Raw genomic sequence first — 24,132 nt, 5'->3', positions numbered from 1 at the left:
GGTCATATAAATGAAATCAGAAAATGGGACGTAGTAGTCGACAATTAGTAACACGAGAGGAAATACGTAGAACGATTATGGACATTGAAATTTATCATCAGAGACGTACGAGAGGTATTTTTTACTTTTATACGTATAATAAAAAAAAAGAATAAAAGTTAATAATAAAAGAATATAAAAGGAAAAATATATTTGTAGTTAAATATATATATATATATTTATTTACACATAGATACACATACATACTTAGACACACATATGGAAGAGTGTACGAAACCGATAGGAAACTCGGCCGAACGGATAGTGTAACGGTTTATTGGCCATTTAGAGTCGGGGCAGTAAATTCTTCTTGAAGTTGGGCACTTATTGCAGTCGTCCGAGGCTTTTCACACGGGGCAAGAGGTACACCAAGCGTAACCGTCACCGAGAACCATAAATTTTCTTACAATTTACGGGACTACGACACAACAGAACGGTGTTCCAACGTTCGAAAGGAGTAGAGAGAACTTTCTCCATTCACGGCAACGTTTTCCACGACGTCGACTCGCGACTCACGACGCTTACGTATTTTCCTTAACTCACGAACGCTTGAAACATTCGTTGGAGATTTAAAAAGTATTCCATATTTTTCTCTCTCTTTCCATATCTCTTTCTCTTTATCTCTCTCTCTCTCTCTCTCTCTCTCTCTCTCTCTCTCTCTCTCTTGACACACTGTTTTCTACTCTCGTTTCACAAAAGTTAAGCAGCTTATCTCTCTTTCTCCCTTTGTCTCTCTCTCTCTCTCTTTCTTTGTTTCTCTCTCTCTCTCTATGTATATGTATATATGTATATATTATATATGTATAATTTAAATGACTAATTCAACAGAGCAAAAATAGAATAATTGTAATGGAATAATTGCATAATATTATAGTAATTATATCAATAGATTATGGGCCAGATGTTTGATTATATTTACATAATTAAGTAATCATATTTAATTATAGATATATAAGTACATATGTATATATTTAGATTGTTTTAATATATAATTAGAGAGATAAAGTTAACTGAATAATTAAATTAAAACTTGTTGTAATGAATATTTTTAATCAATATTCAATTAATAATATGAAATGCAAGATTATTTGGCGGATGTAATGTGTAAATTTAATGACATACGATTATAGGTATATAAATAATCTTAAATATCGGTCATTAATAAATATTTGTATACAACGTAAAGATAATAAGTCATAAAAATTTCTATGCAATTTCGTTGCTAATAAAACTAACGATAATCTATTTTAATTTTATGACACTTGACGAATCGAACTTGAGAATATATAACTTATTTTTATTTTTCTCATTATCCTTATTTCATATTCTTTTCTTCTTCTCTTTCTTTTTCTTATTGTTATTTACAATTCGAGTGCTATATGAGAATGAGTATCTGAGGGTGAACATCGAGCTCATTAAAAAAGATTTAATGATTCTCGTGCTCGTACATTAGAACAATTATCTTCAATTAGAGATCTTGTATTCGTTTGGTGGATTCGAGGAGATATTGGTAGAGAGTTACTTCGATTGAATTCGAGGTCCAGGAAGAGTGCCAATTTGTAAAACACAAGCGTAACCTCTTACCCAATGCCCTGTCGAACCTCTTTCTACTCTCACCCTCAACAGTACCACCCATAATACGATTTGGTTCAATGGCTCGTAAACGATCGTGTCCACAGTCTTTCAGGTTGTTTTCTTTTTTCTATTTTTTCTTTCTTTCTTTCTTTCTCTTTCCTTTTCTTTTTTTCTTTTTCTTTTTTTTTGGTTACTCGACTCGGATTTATCGCGGAAACGAACGAAACGTCCGGATGCCCCGGCGATATAATAAATCGGTCGCTTAGAAATATTTGGGTCGAGCCTCGACGACAATACAGCGTCCGTTCTCATTCCACGTTCTTTTTTCCTTCTCGTTCTTTGCCGACAGCAACGTGACCGATTCAAAGATTCACAGAAAAGAAATTGTACCTACGTGCTCTCGTACGATTAATTTTTCACGTTTATCTACACGAGACAATCATCTTTTATTTTCTTTTTTCCTTTCTTAAGCGTATTGTGAAGGACAAAATTCATTCCCTTATGAAATTCTCGCTTGGAAAGAAATGAAATAAAATCGATCATTGGTGAAAGAAGTAAGGAAAATGTCAGAAAGAAAAAGGAAAAAAAGGAGAAAAGAAAACAAAAAATCAGAAAAAGAAAAAGAGAAAGAACAAGTAAGTTAAAATTTGCAATAGCTTTCTATGAGAGATAAGAGAATCGAAGCATTCAGAAATTTCAATTCATTGCCATTATCGAAAAAACGAAGGAAATCTATTTCTTGGCTTTTTCAGGGAACATCATAGGTACTCGTCATCGGAAAAGAGATCGAAAGACGTTCTTCCAAATGTTCCTGATGTTCTCGAAGAAATCCCCGAGGGAGTTCTAGGAATAGCTTTCCCGTTAGGCGAATGACAAAAATGTACTTTCAATGGCGATGAGTATAGGATTAACGTCAATGAGCCCTGTCGTTCTACCATTCAATTTAGTTCCGCGCAAATAACAAAGGCAAAGGATAGTAGTGCGGGAAGCTCGAGGGAAGAGGAATCGAACGAGTGAACGAGCGGAAGCTGTGTTTGCTCTTCCCTTTGGCTTGCATTTGAACTGAGAACTTTCTTGGTCGTGCATGCGGATGACTAAATTTGCGTCGAATCATTGGCTAAGCTAAAAGCGTCGCAAATCATTGACATTCTCTTTCCTATTTATCCGATTCTTCGTTTCTATCTAGTTTGCACGTCGATAGAAAACTCGAAAACTTTTCCCTTGGTTTTATCTCTCTTAAAAGATTTTCCCATCTTTTCTTTTCTCATTACGAATTGTTTTACACGAATTGGACTAAAGATTACGATTTACCAAGGATCTTTCTTGAGTTTTTAACAATCTTAACTGACTCGATCTCTGTCAGCTTCGTCGTAATTATTTTATACAGTTTTAATTATTATCAGAAGGACTATCGTACGATTTATAAAGATAAATATCTAACAGGTATATTTTTTTACTTTAATTTAATCTAATATTCGAATATATAATATCTAATATGTATTTTCTCTTTCTCTCTTTCTCTCTTTATATATTATATATATATATATATATTCTAATTCAATTTAGTATTCCAATCCATACTTATTCATTCTAACTTCTGAAGTAATATCTAAGATCGTTTCACGATTTGAACGAGAAAAGTTTATTTGCGAATTCGCTCAAAGTTGTGCCTATAGTAGTAGTATGGAACGATATCATCGTAGTCATTGTGCGTGATTCGTTCTGAATGCAGAAACTTCGTCAAAGGATCGAACGTAGGCAAGGATAGTTCTTGGAACACGTTTGGCCTCTGAAACAACTCGATCGTATGCGTTGATTGTTCGAACGACCTCGAATTGCAGGATATTGCACCGTCCAATATGAATTTTCACGTTCATACACGGACATCGTAGTCTCCATTTTCCTGTGCCACTGACATTAACGCCGTTTTTTGTTACGTGTAAATTGATATCGATTTTTGAGAGATAGGGAAAAAAAGGAGAAAGAAAAGAGAACGAGGAAGGGGATTCGACTCGAATTAATTCGAGTTTCCGAACGAACACGAATGAACGGTTCAAAGCGGATACGCGAAACGTACGCGTTTATATGTGTATATCTGTGTGTGTATATGTATGTATGTGTGCGTGTCTCTGGAACATTAATTTAAAGCACAGCTATATATAGTGACCGTAGAAAATGCCTTTCGAATATAACGAAATTTTATGAACCTTTGTGTAATTTTATTACTGATATTTGTATGACGTATGACTTATTGTAGGTTACGAACATAACTCTTTCTTATCGCGCGAGAATGTTAAATTTGCGCGATGGGACATATGTAAAGAGGAACCGCGTGATTAATGATATTTGTAATACAAATATTAATTATTTTCTTCTTTACTTTTTTAATGCGAAAGTATCTTGAAGTATCTCCGTTTTTATTTTATATTCCTTATTTTTATTAATTATTTAAATAATTTTTTATTGCTCCTGATTCATTCTGTCATCTTAAATTATTTACTATATAGTTTAACATGTTTACAATATGACATTGTAGTTCTACTCATTAAGTTGTCTTGCTTGTGATAATTATCTTTTCAACCAATATCTAAGAATAGGGTATAAGGAAATTTACTATTCTTGAGCATACCGTAGACCATGCCAAAGGTTTGCATTAATTATAAGCTTCCTGCATATGAATTTTCTAGTTTCCATCTTAAACGTAGAAGCTGCACATTTAACCTTAGGTGTATAAATATTTTGTTCCCGTAGGTGTATGGTTTATTCCAGTGGTTCAATAGTTCATATTGTTTAACGAGCGGGCTGTGGATATTTTATAAGAAACGATTCTTTCCTGAGACCCTTTAGCATTAAGCGGTATGATTAATTAACGTCAAAGCAAAAATAAATCGATATTATAAAAATATTTTAATCCTATATACTTCATTAAATTAAACAATTAATATTTATATCGACATTTCAAAAAAATATTATTACGTCCATGAAAAATATATATCTTTTATAAAATCTTAAAGGTAATTTAAAGAACATTGAAGAGATAAGATCGATGTCAAGATAAAGTAATTAAGTGCAAAGATTCGGAGATTCCTTAATCTTTATTGATCCTGTTTTCAGCAGGCGAGACTTCCTCTTAGGTCGTTCGTGTCGAATAAGAACAATCCGTAGCATTAAAAGACGTCTTTTCTAAGGAAGGAAAATAAGAAGAAAAACGTACCGGAAGGGCAGGGACAATGACCGTTCGACAATGCGATCGATCCACTAACTCGGGAAATGTGTTCTTGAAGAGAGACGTCAAATCCGCTCGATTGATCGCAGTAAACGATAAACTCGCGCAGGCATTGATTTTCAATGGGTACCATAAAGTTTCCGATCAAATGAATCCACAAATACTATAACTTCTTTTTCTCTCATTTTTAATTTTAAAAATTCCTTTCATTCCCCATCAAACTAAACATTTTAAAAAAGTTATTGTTGCGAAATTCTTTTGAAGACGTTAGATGTCAACAAAATAATAGGAAATGGCTTCATCGAAAAATATTTTCGATATATTTTGAAATAACGAATAGTTTCATTGTTCGTTTAAATAATAGTTATTCATTGAATATCGACACTGAACGAAAATAGTACACATAGTGCAGCGTCTATGTAAAAGATTCGAATAAACTTTTGCTACGTTTTATGATTCTTTTTCACTTGCGATTTAATTTCAAGGATTTATTAATTAATATAATTATCCTAACGTTCCATCGTCGTTCTAACAGGTCTATTTGTAATAATTATATTTTCATATGTTATAGGACAATTGGAAATGAAATTTTTTATATTTTAATTGAGTCGAGAGAAATCGATTTATTGAATCACATACGTGTTGTTTATTGTATGGAATGATTCATCTGCGTCTATCTATAAAAAGAAAAAACGTTATTCGAAGAAAATAAAACATTATGAAAAAAAAAATGAATTGCGGTCAACCAATCACTCGTCGTAGTGAGTTCATAGAGAGACCGAGAGAACGTCGAAAAATATGCATGAAAATCCGAATAAGCTCGCTTATTCTACGTCGTTTCGCGAGAATAGACTCCGGAGTCCCTGTTCGTTTCGGTTGCGATGGCTCTCTCACGGCCGACCGCTTATCGCAAAATTATACGGTTGATTTTTGTGCTCCGTGCGAAACTCCGAAATAACTATAATTTCGCTATTATGCATGCACGACGATGAGGTATACGTATTTTCGTGATATCGAAGAATTTAAAAGTAATTTAAAAGAATATAAAGTAAACATCGAAGAGATGAAAAGTTAGGCGAAAGATCGGTCTCTCGTTGAATCCCACACAACATTTTTATACAAACTTAACGACGAATTAAATCTGTTTTAAATTAAATAGATACCTTCCAGTGAATTCGATACAGAATTTTCAGTATTTTTTACTCAATATTTTTAATATACAGACATGCATCACTTATTGATTAACTTAATATTAAATATTTCATTGAAGTAATACTTTGTGCACACACATATATATATATTTATATTTATATATACGTATATATTATTATTATTATTATTATTATTATTATTATTATTATTTTAACTCTTTTTATCACTCGATAAAATCAATCGAACAATTTGTTCCGGAATATTGGAATATTCTGCAATATGGAATGAATTAAATTTATATATTCTTTCTTTCGTTCTTATCGTTATTATTTTTACATTTTCTCATTGTTTTATTATGAACATATTTTATGTGGTTACATTTTTATGTATTCACACGATATTAAGCCACAGATTATATTTGTTAATTAGACATATATTATTACAACATACATACGTGTTAATCAGATGTTATGCATTTGTCAAGGATTATATCGATTAATTATTTCTATCAATAATTCTACGCACAGTTGTTTAACTTCTCAAGATCAGAAATATATTTATTGTTAAACCACAACTCAGTGTTAACAATAAATAATATTACTATTTTGTAGAAATAATTCGGTTTTTTACAATTTTTCGATAGTTAATCGACTAATCTAGTTTTCGAAATGGTTGAAATTATTATACGTCCTGGCAGGAGATTACGTTCAACGTAAGAGCTTTAGAAGCAACAACGTAAGGCTGACCGGAGATTAGAGTCCGTTACATACGCGTTGCATTTCGGGTCGATTCCTTTGGGAATCGTGCGACAGCTAATTTCGTGTTAGAGGATAGCAGACACTGCGAGGTCCATGATAAGCATTGATAATGGCAACGTATTAGGCTATCAGCTTATCATCAAAATACTCGCATAAATATTTCACAGAAGATGTTGTCACGCTTAATCCGCGATTCGATCATGATTATTGATCCAAATCAACATCGATGATCAGTGTTCCATTTTTTTCAAAAGCGTAACACGATTGATATCATTTATAAGATTCATAAAATTAATAATTAACAAAAGCTTTTATATATAATAAAAAAAGAAAGAAATTTTTTTTCTACGATTCAGTAATAAACAAAATCATTCTCTCATCGTATTTACCGATTCCCTTGGAATTCGAGTTAACACTCAAAATCGATACGGCAAGAAAATAGATAGTAAAATAAAAATTTCTTAAACATAACCCTTGTGTCGTGTTGTTTGGTAAACACGAAACCTTATCGAGCATACACACCTGCTTTGTCTCTTCACTTCTGTCAATCGATGAACGAGAATTCACAAGCGACGCGTGTGCGCAACCACGATTGGTAATTTATTGCTTAACGCCACGTTGAGTCTCGAGGCCATCAATAGCATCCTATCGTGCATACGATTAATCCCATAATTCGAACAATCGCTTGGCTTCTTTCCAATCGTGATATATAGATTTATAGAAAACAACGAATTTGGGTTAGATTTAGATCTAACTCATCTCTAAGCTCCGATTAAACTTATGATCCTCAGTACATATTATTTTTTTCTCTTAATATAATATTATATTATAATATTTGATATTATATGATTAATATATTCATAATATATTAATAGATTTTTATATATCATTTTTTAGCTTATTTTTATATATTATCGTACAATCGTCGAGTCAACTTCAGGGAAGTTTCTTTCTTTATCGATTAAAAGTCACAATACTGTAGATAGGATTCCTTTCGTCTTTTCCATCGACGAATCGAATTGTTTTCGAAACATTTCTCGAGAAAACACTCGACTAAATTCCAATGTGGACGGGAGGAAGTAGCATGACGTCGAAAAATTGCCGGCATGCACGTCGTGCAACCGACGCTTTGTACGAAGCGTCGCATGCATTTTTTAACGGTCGAGTAGCCGTTCCATCTCCATTCAATAAGAATTTTTGTTCCTTTTTATTTTTTCCGTTCTTCCAGGAATTTCTTCGATTTTATTTCAATCGAACTCACGAATCAACTCCGACATTTCCAAGCCGATAGATACTAATTCCGAAACATCGTTAACATAATTAATTCGCGTTCGAATTGTAAAATGGAAGTGAATAAATTCGAAGGAAGGATTTTAACGAAGAGGATAGATGCATAATAATGATCATCAAAGAGGCATACGTGTATGCTCGTCGAGATTTCGGAGACAAAATAAGAAGTATAATATTCAAAGTGTAATATTTTCTTTCTTTCTCTCTAATTAATTATATATAATAACAAGAGTAAATTATAAATTAATTCATTAATTACCTTTACGTTTTTAAAAGGAATAACAAAAAAAAAGAGAGAGATAGATAGACAGACAGACAGACAGATAAACGGACGAACAGACAGACAAAGAAAAAATGAAAAGAGAAAGAAACAAAGAGAGAGAGGGAGAGAGAGAGGGAGAGAGAAAAGACAGAATTAAAATAAAAAAATATATATACATATTTCCTTTTGCTGAATTAGAACATCGTAATGCTTCATCGTGATACATCAAAGAGGATTTATTAACTATAACACGATCGATACTGTTAAGGAGATGTAGAAGTGGACAACGTTTCCCTCGTGGTAAAGTAGACAAAGAGAGGGGGAGGGAGAGAGAGAGAGAGAGACCGAGAAAGAGCTTATGGCTTCGTTCCATTACGCGACTGCACGCTAACCGCACGCTAAGGGCAAAGGAAGTTCACAGGTAGATTGAAAGCAAATGGAACGCCGTTAATTAAATAGATAGATACTCGCCAGACTCGCAAGCCGTTGAGTAGTCTGATGAACGCTTCTATTGTAACGAATCCTCTTAAGCGAGTCGAACGCGCCTAACTTCAAAGTAAGACACAACTGTTTCGTTATTCAACAAGCATTCGCATATATATGTATATATTACTGATGAAAACTACATAGAATTTTGACATCTACGTACATATGTTCCGCGATTTGAGAACAAAGATTTTCTTATATCTTCAAAGAAGATCAAGGTTATCGATAAATATTTATTCGATGCACGCTTTTCTTCGAATGATATTCTTCTATTCGTATTGTTTATAAGAAATTATTAAAAAACCAATTCTCTATAATCATTTTTGGATTATTGGTATTGAAGGAAAGAAAAAAAATCTCGTATCATCAAAATCGTATTTGATTATTTTGCCACAAAGTAAAGTGTAAGCTTAGTATTGCAAGGGTAAATTCTATATTATATACTTTTCTTTTTTTAGGAGTTGAAAAAATGAGTCGTAGAAAGTTTATTAATTTTATTTCATTCATTATGGAGAAATTAGAAGATTAAAGAGATTTTTTATTATCATTGGCACGGATATCACTAAAATCGAAGATGCGTATTTATGCTTCTTGTTTTTTGTTATTTTTCTTTTTGGATACTCGTACTATAATTTCGTTCGTTTGAAGGCAAATTTTCACGGAGTAAGTTATCTCATACCGTCAAACGAATTTTAAACGTAATTAATACATGCGTCTTGAAGGAACACCTAGACGAGAAATCGATTATTTAAGAGTATTTACGATCCGTTAAGCACGCGTCCCTCCCTGAGGGGTGTTCATACTAATTAGCTTATTTACCTGATACGCAACAAAAGCCATTGTTTATGTTATTATCAGACGAATATACAGCACACCAGTGGGCCGAACGTTTTAATTAAAACAAAGGACTTTGTTGTATTAAGCGGTTTAATAATACTTTACGCTTCGATAACCACGTACAATATTGTGTCGTTAATGGAAGTCTGGTAAAATAATGGAACGCAAATATTTCTTAAGCTCGGAAATAGATTAAAGATAGAAGACACACGTAGTTAATAATTCACAAAAGTAAGCGTATATATTGTATCAACCTTTTCTTTTGAAATGTATAATTAAAGTTTTATAAAGACACGCACAAATTTTTACTGATAACCGAGTTTCTAAAGTTTTCTTCTTTTTCTTCTTCTCTTTTTCTTTTTTTTTTATTATCACAAATCCAATCATAAAGTTAAATTTTATATATCTCGCCAATTTCTGGGAGATCTGTAAATAAATTAAAAATTTAATAAAATTTAGAAGAATATTCGATCTATTTTATCAAAAAAACAAAGATTATTTATAAGATTTTATAACTTTGAAATTATACGTCTCGTATAATTTAAGTATGAAAGGTATAAGAAAAAGGAATTTCTAGCCTCAAGACATTTGCCCTTTACGTGTAATACAAGGTAGATTTTCCGTAGTAACAAAACACAAATACATTCGATGCTAATCTGGTATGCTCGAGTGCACGCAGAATAGAATATAGGAACGTCCGTCGGAAATTACATATTCCTCGAGAGAATACAGATGGAATCTTTCTTCGAATCTTATATCTTGTTGAGGACGGACCTTTCCAACAGATAAACTATCTTGGAAATGTTGCCGATCGTCAAATTCCGTTTCGAGAAAAGATTTTTCTAATTTCCTGCGGTTTGTCCTGTCTCGCGATCGAATCGAATTTTCAATTATTTTTTTCCTTTTTTTTTTTAACGACATTTCAATCATATGGATTGATTCCTTCGCTGTATCGTGACAAATCAAACGATTGTAAAGATTTTCTCTTTTCTCTTTTTTCTTTACTTTGAAAAACGTGAACTTCATTAAAATAAAGTAAAAAGAAAAAAAAAACGTGACAATGACATATATAATAGAATTGATTAATTGACTTTGCTAGGTTTTCTTTTGTTGTTAAAATTTCTTAGATCTGACAGATTGATAGAATATATTCGATGATAAATAAACATTTAAATGGAAGTAAAATAATAATATCAAAAGTATTTGTAAATTGCGATCAATGAATAAATCTAACTATTTGATTTTCCTACTGAATTCTTTTCTCGTCGTGAAATACAAAGTATTGTAAATGGAGAGGTATAAAAAGAGAAACGTAAGAACGCAATAATTTCCCACCGGTCTCTTAAGTGCTCGAAACAGTCGGCGATGTACAAGACGGCCAGCCAACGCCTTCTTTTCGTTTCGAGTTTCGAGCAGCCGAGGAAAAATACGAGGAGTCGAAAAAAGGAAAGATATCCTTTATTTCTCCTTTCCTCTCTAATTCTGGATCTTGGCTTTCGTGGTCGGACGGTCCTTCAAGAGCAAGAAAATCTTGGTAAAAGCTTCGTTAGGAAGGAACGAAGAGGTTTCGAGGCTTCTTTTGGTGATTAGAATTAATAGAATTTAACAAAAGAGGTAATTACGCTCTTCGGCATTTACCTTGTAATCCTTTTTTCTTTTCTTTTTTTTTTTATTCTTTCATTCATTTAAGAAAGACGAGGATAATCTTTGTGTACTCGTTTAAATTAACCCATGCATTCATTGTTCCTTTTTCTTTTGATTTTTGTTTTGCTTTCAAAGCACGATATAATATTTATGTTTCCTCGTTTTTAGTAAGATAAAATAGTAAATTATTTCATTTTATTGCAATGCCTTTCTTGTCTAATTATATTCATTTTAATTTAGTTCAAGAGACTTCAACGTTTTCCTATTTACATACGTATAATAATATTTTAAACAGAAACCCAATGTTCTCTCGGTTATCGTTATTTCTCAAAAGTTCATTTTCGAACTTATCGTTCTTCTATATCATTAAGAAAATTTGAAATGTCTTATTACTCTCTTCGAGTCTAATTATATACACTTTGTTTGTGATATTGCGTTCTAATTTTATGTTTTCCTATCAACATACACAATACACAAACACAAATACACACATATGCAAAACATATAAACTGAAAGACAATATTTTTATTTATCGTTAGTTTCTTAAAAATATATCATATGTCTGTTTTATTCGTTTTTTCATAATTAAAATTCATTATAAGATTATATAATATTACTATTATTATTCCCTTTCTATTTTCTTTTCTATTATTAGGAAGGCTATGCAAGTATGAGAGTTATTCGATGTACGCGAGGAACCTCTCGGACTATCTCGAATCTCGAGACTTCTCCAAGTTTCCAATACTCGCCAAATTCCCTAGACCGTTCTCGAGACTCGGACAGCCTCGAATCTTCTAGAAAATCTTTTTAATGTCTCCTCTATGCTTCCGAGAACGTCGGACTCGTTCCGATTTTCCATATCGTTAAACATTCACGAAGGAGCACGAAAGTTCTTCAGCACGGATGGAAGATTAGTTCAGTCGAAATTTTAATCATTAAACATTGAATTAAAGAAATAGGAATTTTCGAACTTAAAATTTTTTCCCTTTTTTTGTTTTTGTTTCCCATTTTTTCTTTTTCTTTTCTTGTTTTTTTCTTATTTTTTTATTTATTTTTTAAGCATCGAGATCATCCGTAATGTTTTAACTTTTAAGTACACCAACGTAATATATGCAAATGTATGCGAATGCGAAAACGTAGACCAGAGCATTGCGTAATTTTACCTGCAGACGGGTGTGTCTTTTCGGCAAAACTGTTTCGAAGTCTTGTCTGGTATATTCGTGGAATTCAATCGGCTGCTTTACGCAACTTTCCATAACTTGGAAGAAGTTTGGTTTCTATCGTACGTAATGTAAGAAAATAAAGAGACGGAGAAGAGAGAGAAAGATACTCCTCTGTGACGAGTTTGATGTAGCAATAGTACGCAATTATTTCGATGCATACGCTGCAAATTATTAATTAAGACTTGTTTGAAATAACCTTTATGAATTATTTTTTTTCGATGACTGAAGTAAAATAACTCATTGATGTTAAGTTTTCTTATTAAAATTCATTCTTTCCTTCAAAATATTTCGTATGGAACAGAATTTTTTCTTATGCCTTTATAAAAATATTGTATATACAATTAAGGACATTATGATGTATTAAATATTAATGATAAACGAAACAAAAAGGAAATAGTAATAGAAACGTAGAAGCTGCTAATGTTTGAGATCGACATTGATCAAACGATTCTTTCAAATTGTTGACTTTCCTGATAGTAATTTGATAAAAAACAAACAGAGGATGATCGATTGATGGAAAGGAGAAACGGATCGAATGAAAGATAAAGAACAAAAAGCTGAAGAAAAAGTAAAAAAAAAGAAACCAAAAAAGCAATTTTAATAAAGCGAAATTTTTAATGATTTTTAAAAGCCGGAACGTATTGTTTCAAATCGCTTGATTTTTAATCTCTAAAAATGAAAAAAATTCGAGTTATGTGATAGTATTGACGGATTTTATGGAAAAAAATTGATAAACGTAAAGCGCTTGATATTTTACCATCAGTTTTTATCGCTACGTTAACAATTGCAACGAGTCGTCGATTCTATGTCAATCCTTCGAAAATTTATCGCGAATTATCGTGCTACATAGAAGCGGGAGTACGCTTGCACTATCGACTTTATCGTGTACCACGAGACATTTCGAGGGTTTTATCGATTTGCTTGAACGTACGAATACGTTCGGCAGGAATCGTATTACGAATTTAAAGTCGGATTTTTTCGTGATCGAATGTCTAATTTTCCAACGAGAACGTTTCTTTTGAGTTGATATCCAAGAAGAAAGATAAAACACTTTGGAAGTAATAAAAATCATATTTTTTTAAAACATTTAGGAAAGGAAAGGGGAAAAAACGTAACTAATTAGTAGAGCAAATAATAAAACTCTTTCTTTCTTTCTCGTATTCCCCTTATACCTATTAATTAGAACAACAAAATAATACTATATAATAAATATAATAATATGATAACGTAGTAACGAGTATAGTATGATAATAATAGATAGTAGTATTTGTAATAGATATATAATAAGTTTCAAATGATTTAGTAACTTAATAATTAATGTATCACAGTGAAATAAAATATATCGAAAATATTCTGATAACTTTCGATAGTGATTATAAATTATGATACATCGACGAGTACGGAAAATATAGTAGCATAATTTATTATACTCCACCAAAGATTTCTAAGAATTTTGCGGATGTCGTCCGAACGTAAGCTCGAAGCCAATTCTAATGTAACGTATAGAAGATCGTAAAAGCTTCACAGCGATTTCGCCTTTTCATCGTACTCCTCTCTCTCTCTCTTTCTCTTTCTCTCTGCCTTTTTTCTCTTTCTTCCTCTCTCTCTCTCCCTTTCTTACTTCTCTCCGTATCTTTTCTACTTCCTTTGTGGTCAGTACAGTAAGTCAGCAAATAAATACCTGAGCTGACTTCTTTATAACCATGAGAGAGAGAGAGGGAGAGAGAGAGAGAGAGAGAGAGAGAGAAAGCTCGAGTCGCATGAAATGCGAAACACGTATACGTATACAGGGTGAATTCTCGATGTCAACTCGTAAAATATTTTTTGTTATCTATCAAATCAGGCGGCTAGATAACTTGACAATAAAAATACAAAGCTCTATTTATATTGATTTTGAATGAGAACAGCTTACATAATCCAATTTATATAAAAGCGATATATCTACGTAAGTATATGTATATATATATATATGTGTGTGTGTGTGTGTACGTATTATATAGATAGATTGAATGAAGACACTTTGTATATGAAAATGCAAAAATGTTCCGTGAGTATAGCCAATAATCATTTTTCCTTTAAAAAACATAAAAATATAAAAAAGCAAGGAAGATAATGATATGAATGGTATGCAAATATTTAATGTGAAGGAAGCATGCGATCACTATTATAGTAATTTTGTCGAAGTCTTTTTTATCCTTGATTTATTATGTTAATATTAATTTCCAAAATTTAATTTCAGCCATTCATATATATATATATATATATATATATATATATATATATATCAATTTATCATTTTATTAAGTATATATAACATTATTTATATATGTATATACAGATATATAATCCATAAAGCATCTTATATATAAGGTTTATTTCTTGAAGGAAACGAAAACGGAAGCGCTCTCTTAAGCATCTTCCGCTTGATGGATCGATGAACGACCAAGCACGACAATCGTGGCTGCGTTGAACTGGCTGGAATGATCGATCGTTGCCGTCTTCTAAACGATCCTGACATGAGTATATTTCTCTCTCTCTCTCTCTTCCTCCCTCACTTACTCATTCACTTACTCACTCTCTCTGTCTCTCTCTCACTCTCTCTCTCTCTCGCACATGCACATTTCCATCCGTTCGTCCATTCGGCCACCCGATAAATCGCGATCACGTATAATTTGCGCCCGAAACGTTCAATCGATGCTTCTCTCTCTCTCTCTCTCTCTCTCTCTCTCTCTCTCTGTATGTATGTATGTATGTGTATATACATATATATATATATATATGTATATATATATATATATATATAAATGTATCTCTTTCTCTCTCTTTCTCTCTCTTTCTCTCTCTCTCTCTCTGTCTTTCGCTCTGCTTCCGATAGTCCAGCAATTTCGAGATTATCGGTATGCACGCGATTTGCCTCCTTCGTTCGATGCGAGGAAGAGTGATGGAATAAAACGATAGATATTACGCGATAGTGCTAAGGTAAGTTATTGAATTTTTATTACACTTTTTAGATGAAAAATTTCAAGATCATTTCTTGAAGTAATTGATTTTTTACATCAACTTTCTCGATATTTTTAATTAAACATTGTACGGCAACATCCGTTAAAAATTTCCATAACTCGTTCATAGAAGAGAGTAATTTATTATTATCGCAATGACAACGTTAAGATAGAAAAAATATATTATCGACAATTTTTTATAATGAAAAGGCACATATTATGATGATTCATATTATAAATAGATATTATAATGGTATATGGTTTATTTTTCAATAAAATATAACAAAGTATTTTTTTTATTCAACTATTTTTTTCGTAATTGAATGTAATTTTTTATCATTTGAATGAAAAAGAGAGCAAGATAAAAAATTATTTCGACTACGTTTTAAATGCATACAAGAATCAATATCGAAAGTAAAAACGAAAAAGAAGTGACAATATCGCGTTCCATTTCTTTCTTTATTTCTCCATTTCTGTTTTTCACCATTCCCTTCAACCCATCCTCTTTGACTATCCCTTTTTTTGTTAAAAATGCAGTATGAGGGAAGTTGGTCTTTGAGTTAGCCGGTTTCTCGAAACAGTTCTCATTATTACAAACGCATTGCCTCGTCCACGTCGTTTCGTTAGTAGCTTATTGTGTTACATATATACAAGGTGTACTATATAAAGCCTTGCAACGAACTATTATGTCGAGAGCTTTTAAATTCTATTTTTTTTTGTGTATGTGAAACGTTGAGATTCGTTAAGGTATCCCTTGTACGATAAACGCACCATTAATTATTTTTCTTTTTTCTATTTTTTTTTCTTCTACAACGACAAAAAAATGTCCGTTCATATAAAAAATACTCTTTTCGTATACTTTCTTCTTAGGAAAAAATGGAACAAAAATTATATTCTATTCATCAAAAATCTATGTATCATCAACTTGCTCTACATATATAATATATATCTATGTAAAATAACTTTTTATTTCTTTTTATGTTTCTTCCTTAAACAAAACGTAGTAATGCTTCAAACGGTTCACCTTGAATAACGAATATCTGTACCTCTATTATTTCACCTCCACCCTTTCTTCTGACTTTTGATAGAGTTGAAAGAATTCTAACAGACTCGCAATTCACTTGCCACTTGCTCGTTCCCTTTTATCAACATTTTTTCTATTCCCTCATACAATCGTGTTCCCCTTTGATGCGTTTGCCTTACACATGCTAGTCACTTTATAATTGAATATGCGCGCGTTACACCTAACTTTCGGCCGATAAGTTCAAAGGGCTAATATTAAAATTGGAGCTCGTTCGTTAACTTTTTCTTTCTTCTCGTTTCTTTCTATACTCCGGTTTCGACGCTTCTCTTTGCTTTTATCGATTTTGTCGTCAACTTTATTTTTAACAAAAAATTCGACGGTAAAGAGGTAATTCAGTAAACAAGGCAAAGTATCCAAATTAGTAGGGACGCTGGTTTTCTTTTACGATAACGGCCAGCATTATACGAACAAGATAATCACGTGAAATTTTTTCTGAAATATCTTCCATTTCTAAAATAGAAGATATTTTTATTATATAAATGTGGTATTTTCGTAAATAAATTTATTAAAAATTTTTGCACTCGAAGAAATTTAAAAACTTCTTTCCTTTTATAATAATCAATAATTTGAAGCAAATTGAAATAAATAAAGATACTCCTGTTGTTATTTGAATAGATATATAATAAAATATAATACAATAATTATAAAATAAGATATATCTATGTAATAATTTTATAATAACACACACACACACACACACACACACACACACACACATATATATATATATATATATATATATATAATTATTGATTTTGGATGAGAATATTGGGACATCTTAGGAAATAAATAAATAAAAATCACAAAACTCTCAACGAGAGAAAAGTTTTGCGTGGATGGGCGAGGAGTAAAGGGCTAGTACGTTCTACGTAGTACGACTAGCAGGAAGCGAGTGGCTTTCGCATTCTCGCACATTCAACTCATCTCATCTACCATTTCTACCCTCTTTCTCCGTACTCTGACCCTCCCTTCTAAGTTCACGTCCGGACGATGACTAGCCTGCACATCGCCTTCCTCATTATTCTTTTTTTCAATTTTCACGACGCTCTCTGCGTGCTGGCTTCTTCTCTTTTCTTGTTTCTTCTCTCTTTTCTTTTCACCCCTCTATGGCGACATTCTCGAACGTGACGCTGAACTGATGCATTCTTTTTCTTTCTTTCTTTCTTTCTTTCTTTCTTTCTTTCTTTTTTTTCTTTCTTTCTTCCTTTTTCCTTTCTTTCTTTCTTTCTTTCTTTTTTTCTTTTTGTAGTAGAACTTTATCAAATGCAATACTCGTAAGATATTGTAAAAAATTTAATTAAACCAATAACTTCTTTTTGTTTTTCTTTCTTTTTTTTTTGGAGAAAAGATACAGACATAAATTTAAACAAATATAATAATGAGAAGTTAAAGGAGGGTTATATTTATCTTACAAGAAATTTGTGCTTTTAATAAATAATGACCAATCGCGTAGGTTCAATCGTAAATTTTTACTATGACATTTACCATTAAAACACCTATCGTCGATAATTCATCTGCCAAAAATTGAAATAATAAAAAGGTCTATCCTCAAGAGAGAAAGTCAATATTTATGCGAAATATCATAATAAATCGTGAAACATTTCTCGATGTATCGACGTAACTTTCGATCGACAGGAGATGTGTGACGATAATATCGAGATCATATTTACAAATATCGATAAAACTATCCTCGATATAGAAACACGTTCTTAAATAATTCACCCGAGACATATTTATATTCCTTCTATCTGAAACAAGTATCATGATATTGAAAAGTTACTTTCCTTTTTTATACTCTCTTTCTTTCGAAGCATCCTTTCGAACGTACTAGAGAATTAAATTCAAAGTTGGAGCGTAAAAGAGACGGGCTAAAGGGCATCGAAGGAAGAAAGGGTCGAGGAGGATGGCGAGGGGGTGGGTACTATGAGAAAAACGCGATGGAAGGTGGGCTTTAACTGGTGGAAACAATCTTCCTCGTTGTATAAGATCTTATAGATGTGTCGGTGGTTAAAGGCGTCGTTACCGTTGGAAAGTACCGTGTTCCGTTTGAACTACAACCATTATGGTGATGATGAAAACAATTATGCTTCACCGGTGTGCTGGCACAGCTCGAAAAGTAATTAAGATGGCGATCGAAGAAGACCGACGGCTTACTCCTTCGAACCTGAATCTTGTAAGGAAAGAGCATTGCGTTTTTTCTTTTTTGTTTTTTCTTCTTTCCCTCTCTCTCTCTCTCTCTCTCTCTCTCTCTCTCTCTCTCTCTCTCTTTCTCCATCTCTCTCTTTTTTTTCTTGCCTTTTTTTCATTTCCACAAGAAGAATCTCATAAATATTTATGAGAAGTTTCCGTTTCATTAATTTTCTGAAATATTCGAATAAACTCATGATTTCTCTTGTACCCTTCTCTAGGCCTTTTATAATAGTTAAGAAAATTACGTTTCCTTTAAATACAATTTCGATCAATCTCAAAAGAAGCACACGATGAAAAATTTGTCAATTATGCTCATAATATATTATTAATTTCCGCCGATTTGAAGATGACGTTATTCGTTCGGAAGAACAAACTTGAATCGTTAAAAATCGACTTGAAGTATCGATTTTCTGAATGCATTCTTAACGTCTAAGTTATAAACTCGTTCAGAGACCGAAGAAATTTGAAATTTTCAGACGGTATACTCCGCCGTCGATCCACCTCTATTGCCCCCCGCTCTCACCCCCACCCCTAGAGGGGGTCGATGACATCTATTTTCAGAGGTTATAATTCACCTTGCCTTCCAGCCAGTTCCCTGTGGAAAGTTCTCAAACTTAGATTAGCGATTCAATTTAGGTCGCTAGTAAATCATCCTTAAAATCGTTTTTTAATCGGGACAATGTGTAACGAACGAAAACGTCCGCTTTCCTCGATCTCAAAGAGAAAAGAAGAAGCGTTACCTTTTGGCGTTTCTCTCTCCTCGACTTCCTTTCAACTTCCTCCAGTTACTTGTTCGGCTCGATGCGTTTGCTCTCTTCTCTGCCACTCTGGCACTCGTTCAAACACCGAGAAAAGAATAATAGCCCCGGGAGTGACTATACTAACGATGCTTTTCGTGAACGTCTTGCTTTGAAAACACAAGAAATAATTCCTTCATTTGATTCCTATATCTTATCCATGATCGAATCAGAAGAGAGAAAGAAATATGATATTATGCAATGTTTTATTCTCTATTGATCGATCTAGAAGCCGAGAGAGTAAAATATTATGTATAAATTTTGAAATAAAAAGCAATATGTGATAGTAATGAAAGTTGCTATTTTAAAAATCGATAAAATAGTTTCGGGTATTATACCGGACAAACAAATCAACACCAGAATATTTCATGTATGCGCATTAGTATAGAAAAATAAATAGACACACACACACACACACACATATATATATATATATATATATATATATATAAAATAAGAGATGGATAGATAGATAGAGAGAGAAAGAGAGAGAGAGAGAGATTTAGAATATTAAGTGAAGAATTATGATAAAAGTTTTCTTTATGAAAAATAATCTGCGTTTCTAATAATACAAATCCTCTTGATGGTAATGGAAGAGCTTTGATGTTTTCCTGATGGAATCTTCCTTATCTTTCTTTTCTATTTTCTTTCTCTTTATTTTCTTTCACGTTTGTTCATGCTAGCCATGCGTTGCGGTCTTTATGATATAATTAATTAAGACGACGATGTCGGAAGAACGAAGGTTGAGAATAAGAGGCTTTCTACCCGAGATATACTTCGGTACTATCTTTTGCTGATATTTTCCTCGCGAGATATTTCTCGCTAGATAATTCTAGCATTGTTGATAAATGATAACCGAGCTCGTTGTTCATTGCCGACCGGGAAAAATCCGATATTGAATCTAAAGAATGAGTGACTCATTTTTTTAATGATTCATAATGTATGTACCTACTTTAAACAATAATTTTTTTATCATTACGCTTTGTATTGTATTGTATATCGTATTATACGTCGTCGTATTATATTTTTTTTAATATATCATCCATCATATTTCCCTTTTCTTGTAAATTAAATACGTATATGAATTGGAGTATTTTTAAATGAACGTATATATGTACGTAAATCTAGAATGTATGATACATAAATATGTAACACACACACACACACATATGTATTTCATTCCATGAAACGTAGATAATACATATATCTATTCCTTCTTTTTCGTATCGAAGAGATAGCACGAATTATATTTAACCAATCACAAAATCCATTATTTTGCGAAATCCATTCGACCGTAAACAATTTATTTTTCTTTTCTCCCACATTAATTCGAACTAAAAAAGAGATATAACAAATTCCAAAATCCCCGACGTTTTACTCGTATCCGTACGAATATCTGGCGTTTCATTTGCGAGTAAAAGTACATCGAGTTCACATAAATTTTGAGAAAAGCGACAGATATTTTGATTTCGATCGTATCGAGGTTTGCAGACTAAAAGTATATTTGTCTCTTTATCAGGGGATACAGACCAAAATACATGAGAAGGAGAGAGAGAAAGAGAGAGACAGAGAGGAAGAGGAAGAGGCAGAATGAGAAAGAGAGAGAGAGAGAGAGAGAGAGAGAAATATATTGAACGTAGAATGTGAGTAGAGTGGACATTCGCGTCAAAAGTCAGCCGAACTAAATTGATGCACGAGCACTCAGTGTACTTACCGTTTTTCAAAGTTCCCAAAGTCGAGTAATTTGCGATCGCACGTTTGTCTTCTTTCCGGAGAAAAAGGTAAGGTAGAATATTTTTGGTCGAATGAAAGAAACGCACGGACTGACGACGAATAAAACGAGAAAAAAGAGAGAAGGTCTGAGAGAATGAAAAAGTGAGAGATAGATAGAGAGAAAGAGAGACAGAGAAAGAGAGAAAGAGAGAGACGAAGAAAAAGTTTTTGGACCGCGAACTAATAATCGAATCCCTAACTTTTTGTGAAATTGGTTTCAACTCTCCTACTCCCTCTGTCTTTTCTTTTCTTTTGTTTTATCTTTAAATACTTCGGAAATAAGGATTTTATTCTGTCTCTCTCTCTCTCTCTCTGTCTTTTCTTCTCTCTACCATTCTTTTTTATACCCTTAACTATCTCTCGTTATAAAAATACAATATACATAATTATTCATGGAAAGGACCTGGGAACGAGCAAGGATTAATAGAATATCATCTACAAGATAAAGAAATTGTCTTTGTAACCTGAAACCGTATAAGAAGAAACAGAATATAAGAAGAAACAGAATATTATTAAAAAAAAAAAAAAAAAAAGAGGGAGAGAAGAAAAAGAAATGAAATTATCTTTAAAATAAAACATTTTTTTTGGAATCTTGAAAGCTATCAAATCTATTGAAAAATCATAAGTATTATAAATAATTAGTATCTGCTATTGTACTAAATAATTGACGTAATATCCTTATCCTAATAGCTTACGTTACTTATCGATGCATCGATCGAAGTCAGCCGCTCAGTCTTATTATGGTATCGAATGAAACGAGCCGAAGGCAGAGTGCAATTAGCTTCGATACGTTCCATCCACAACTATCCTTTATCGAATATACTTCGAGTAGATCGTTAATTACCAATGATAACAAGGATTTTAAGTACCATTAAGAAGAAAAACAAATGGAACATTTTGTATGTTAATTGGAAAACTCCAAATTATATAAACATAGAGAACATTCTTTATATTTAATGCAATTTAATTGATTAATTTAACGTTGATTTAATTAATGAAATTTCCAAATAATGTCAAATGCATCCTGATGGTTAACCAATGTGCAAATATAATTCGGAAGCTTATTAATTTAATAATTGTTCCAAGATCATTGTTTAATCAATCAGTTACGGTGAAATCGATCCGGAGTATCGTGGAAAACGCATTCCATCGGATTTAATAATGCGGTGAGTTCGCGTATCGCGCAAATGAACACCCCGAGGATCGTGAGGAGAAGCTAGGTAGGAGAGCTCGAGGCACTCTTGTGGTTCGGGTGCCACTTAGGCACGACTCACGACCCGTTGCAGCTGTCTCGCCATCCAACTCGACGATGTACTTGCGTTACGCGTAACAGAGAGCTAGAGGAAGCTGAGAGAACGTTCCTTCGGTCTGACTTGAAGATCGAATATCCCGACGTTCATTTCCTTTGATAATGATCGCTGATATTAATAAAGATCTTCCAAATGAAATAATACATTATATGTATATTTAATTATTAATAAAGTGCACGCTTTTGTTATTATTGACGGCGAATTTTTGTCAAATAATTGTATAATTGACTATTATCATTAACTTTATATAGTAATATAATTAATAATCATTGAATTTCTCATTTCACGTATATAATTCCATTTAATATTAATAAATATATTTAAAATTTAATTTAATGACTCAATAATAATAATGAAAATGATAATCGTATCGTAATCAGATAACAATCCTTTGTTGTTTTCATTCGTGTAATAAAAAAAAAAGAAGGAAAAAAGAGAATGAAGATGAGGAATAAGGGCGAAAACGTCAACGTGAACGTAAAGTTTTACAGTTACATTTACATCGTACGATCTAGTTCCAAATGGATCGAGCTATTGGTGCTTTTGTATTCCACAGTCTTTGCAAGGGAAGCAACGAGCCGAATACTTTGACGCGAGTACTCGTAGCCCGCTTTGCCTCCCTCTTTGCATCCGTTTCCGGTTTACATTTACCTTTCGATGTTTCATTGTCGAAACGCGAACGTGCATGCCGCGATACCGGGTGGGGATAAAAATGGTTTGACCTAAATACGAACGAAGGGAGAGGGTCACCTCGAGCGAAAACACAGAGTGCATTTTTTGGATGCCTCCATGGTCTCGAATGGTTTCGGGTGCCAAGTGTTTCGTTAAACTCATCCCAACGAGTTTCTCTTTTATTTTCTTTTCTTCCTTCGGAAGTAGACTCACGTTTCGAAAATAATACGGTCTGGCAGAGAATAAAACGGCAGCTTTTCGAAGGTAGTACCAAATTTTATCTCGATAAGAGATCGTATAGAGAGATATAATTTTACTTTCTACTGTCTCTGTTCTTTACTACATCAATAAACGAATAAAACATTGAATAATGCATTAGAGTTTATATAGGAGAGATAAAGCATTATCCGTAATCCTATATTATTAATAACGAGCGTTTTTATTCGTACAATAAAAAAAAAAAGAAAAAAGGAGAACTAAAAGGCAATACACCTTTAATGTCAAAGAGGAAAAAAGATTATCGTTTACGTTCGAAATAGATTCCGAGTTTCGATTTTCTCAAAGAAGTGGATAACGGGAAGAACTCGTAGAAAGAAACGAAAGAAAGGAAAGAGAACTGGTATTCTTTCTTCCGTAATCGTTCGCCGTTCGCTTAGACGAAATGTGGAAGAAAAGAACGTTTCTTCGAGGATCAGTGAGCAGAGAAATGCGAGTGTTTACGCGGTTAGATGCACACGCGGATAACACAAAGGCGTGGGCGCGCATATATACTTACTTCTGTCATTTCACTTGGAACCGTTCATTTCTATCTCCTT

The 24,132-nt window shown here is 32.7% G+C and overlaps 1 protein-coding gene across 7 annotated transcripts in view; it reads right to left on the bottom strand.

Annotated features, from left to right (window-relative positions):
* LOC127065600 (neuroligin-4, X-linked-like) overlaps nt 1-24,132 on the bottom strand; it is a 219,171-nt gene that overhangs the window by 126,284 nt on the left and 68,755 nt on the right. The gene's annotated exons all lie outside the window — the stretch shown is intronic.

Source organism: Vespula vulgaris, chromosome 8, assembly GCF_905475345.1.
Source record: "Vespula vulgaris chromosome 8, iyVesVulg1.1, whole genome shotgun sequence".
Lineage (NCBI taxonomy): Eukaryota > Metazoa > Arthropoda > Insecta > Hymenoptera > Vespidae > Vespula > Vespula vulgaris.
The sequence above is the reverse complement of the archived record's forward strand: the minus strand, read 5'-3'. Positions and strand labels throughout refer to the sequence as shown.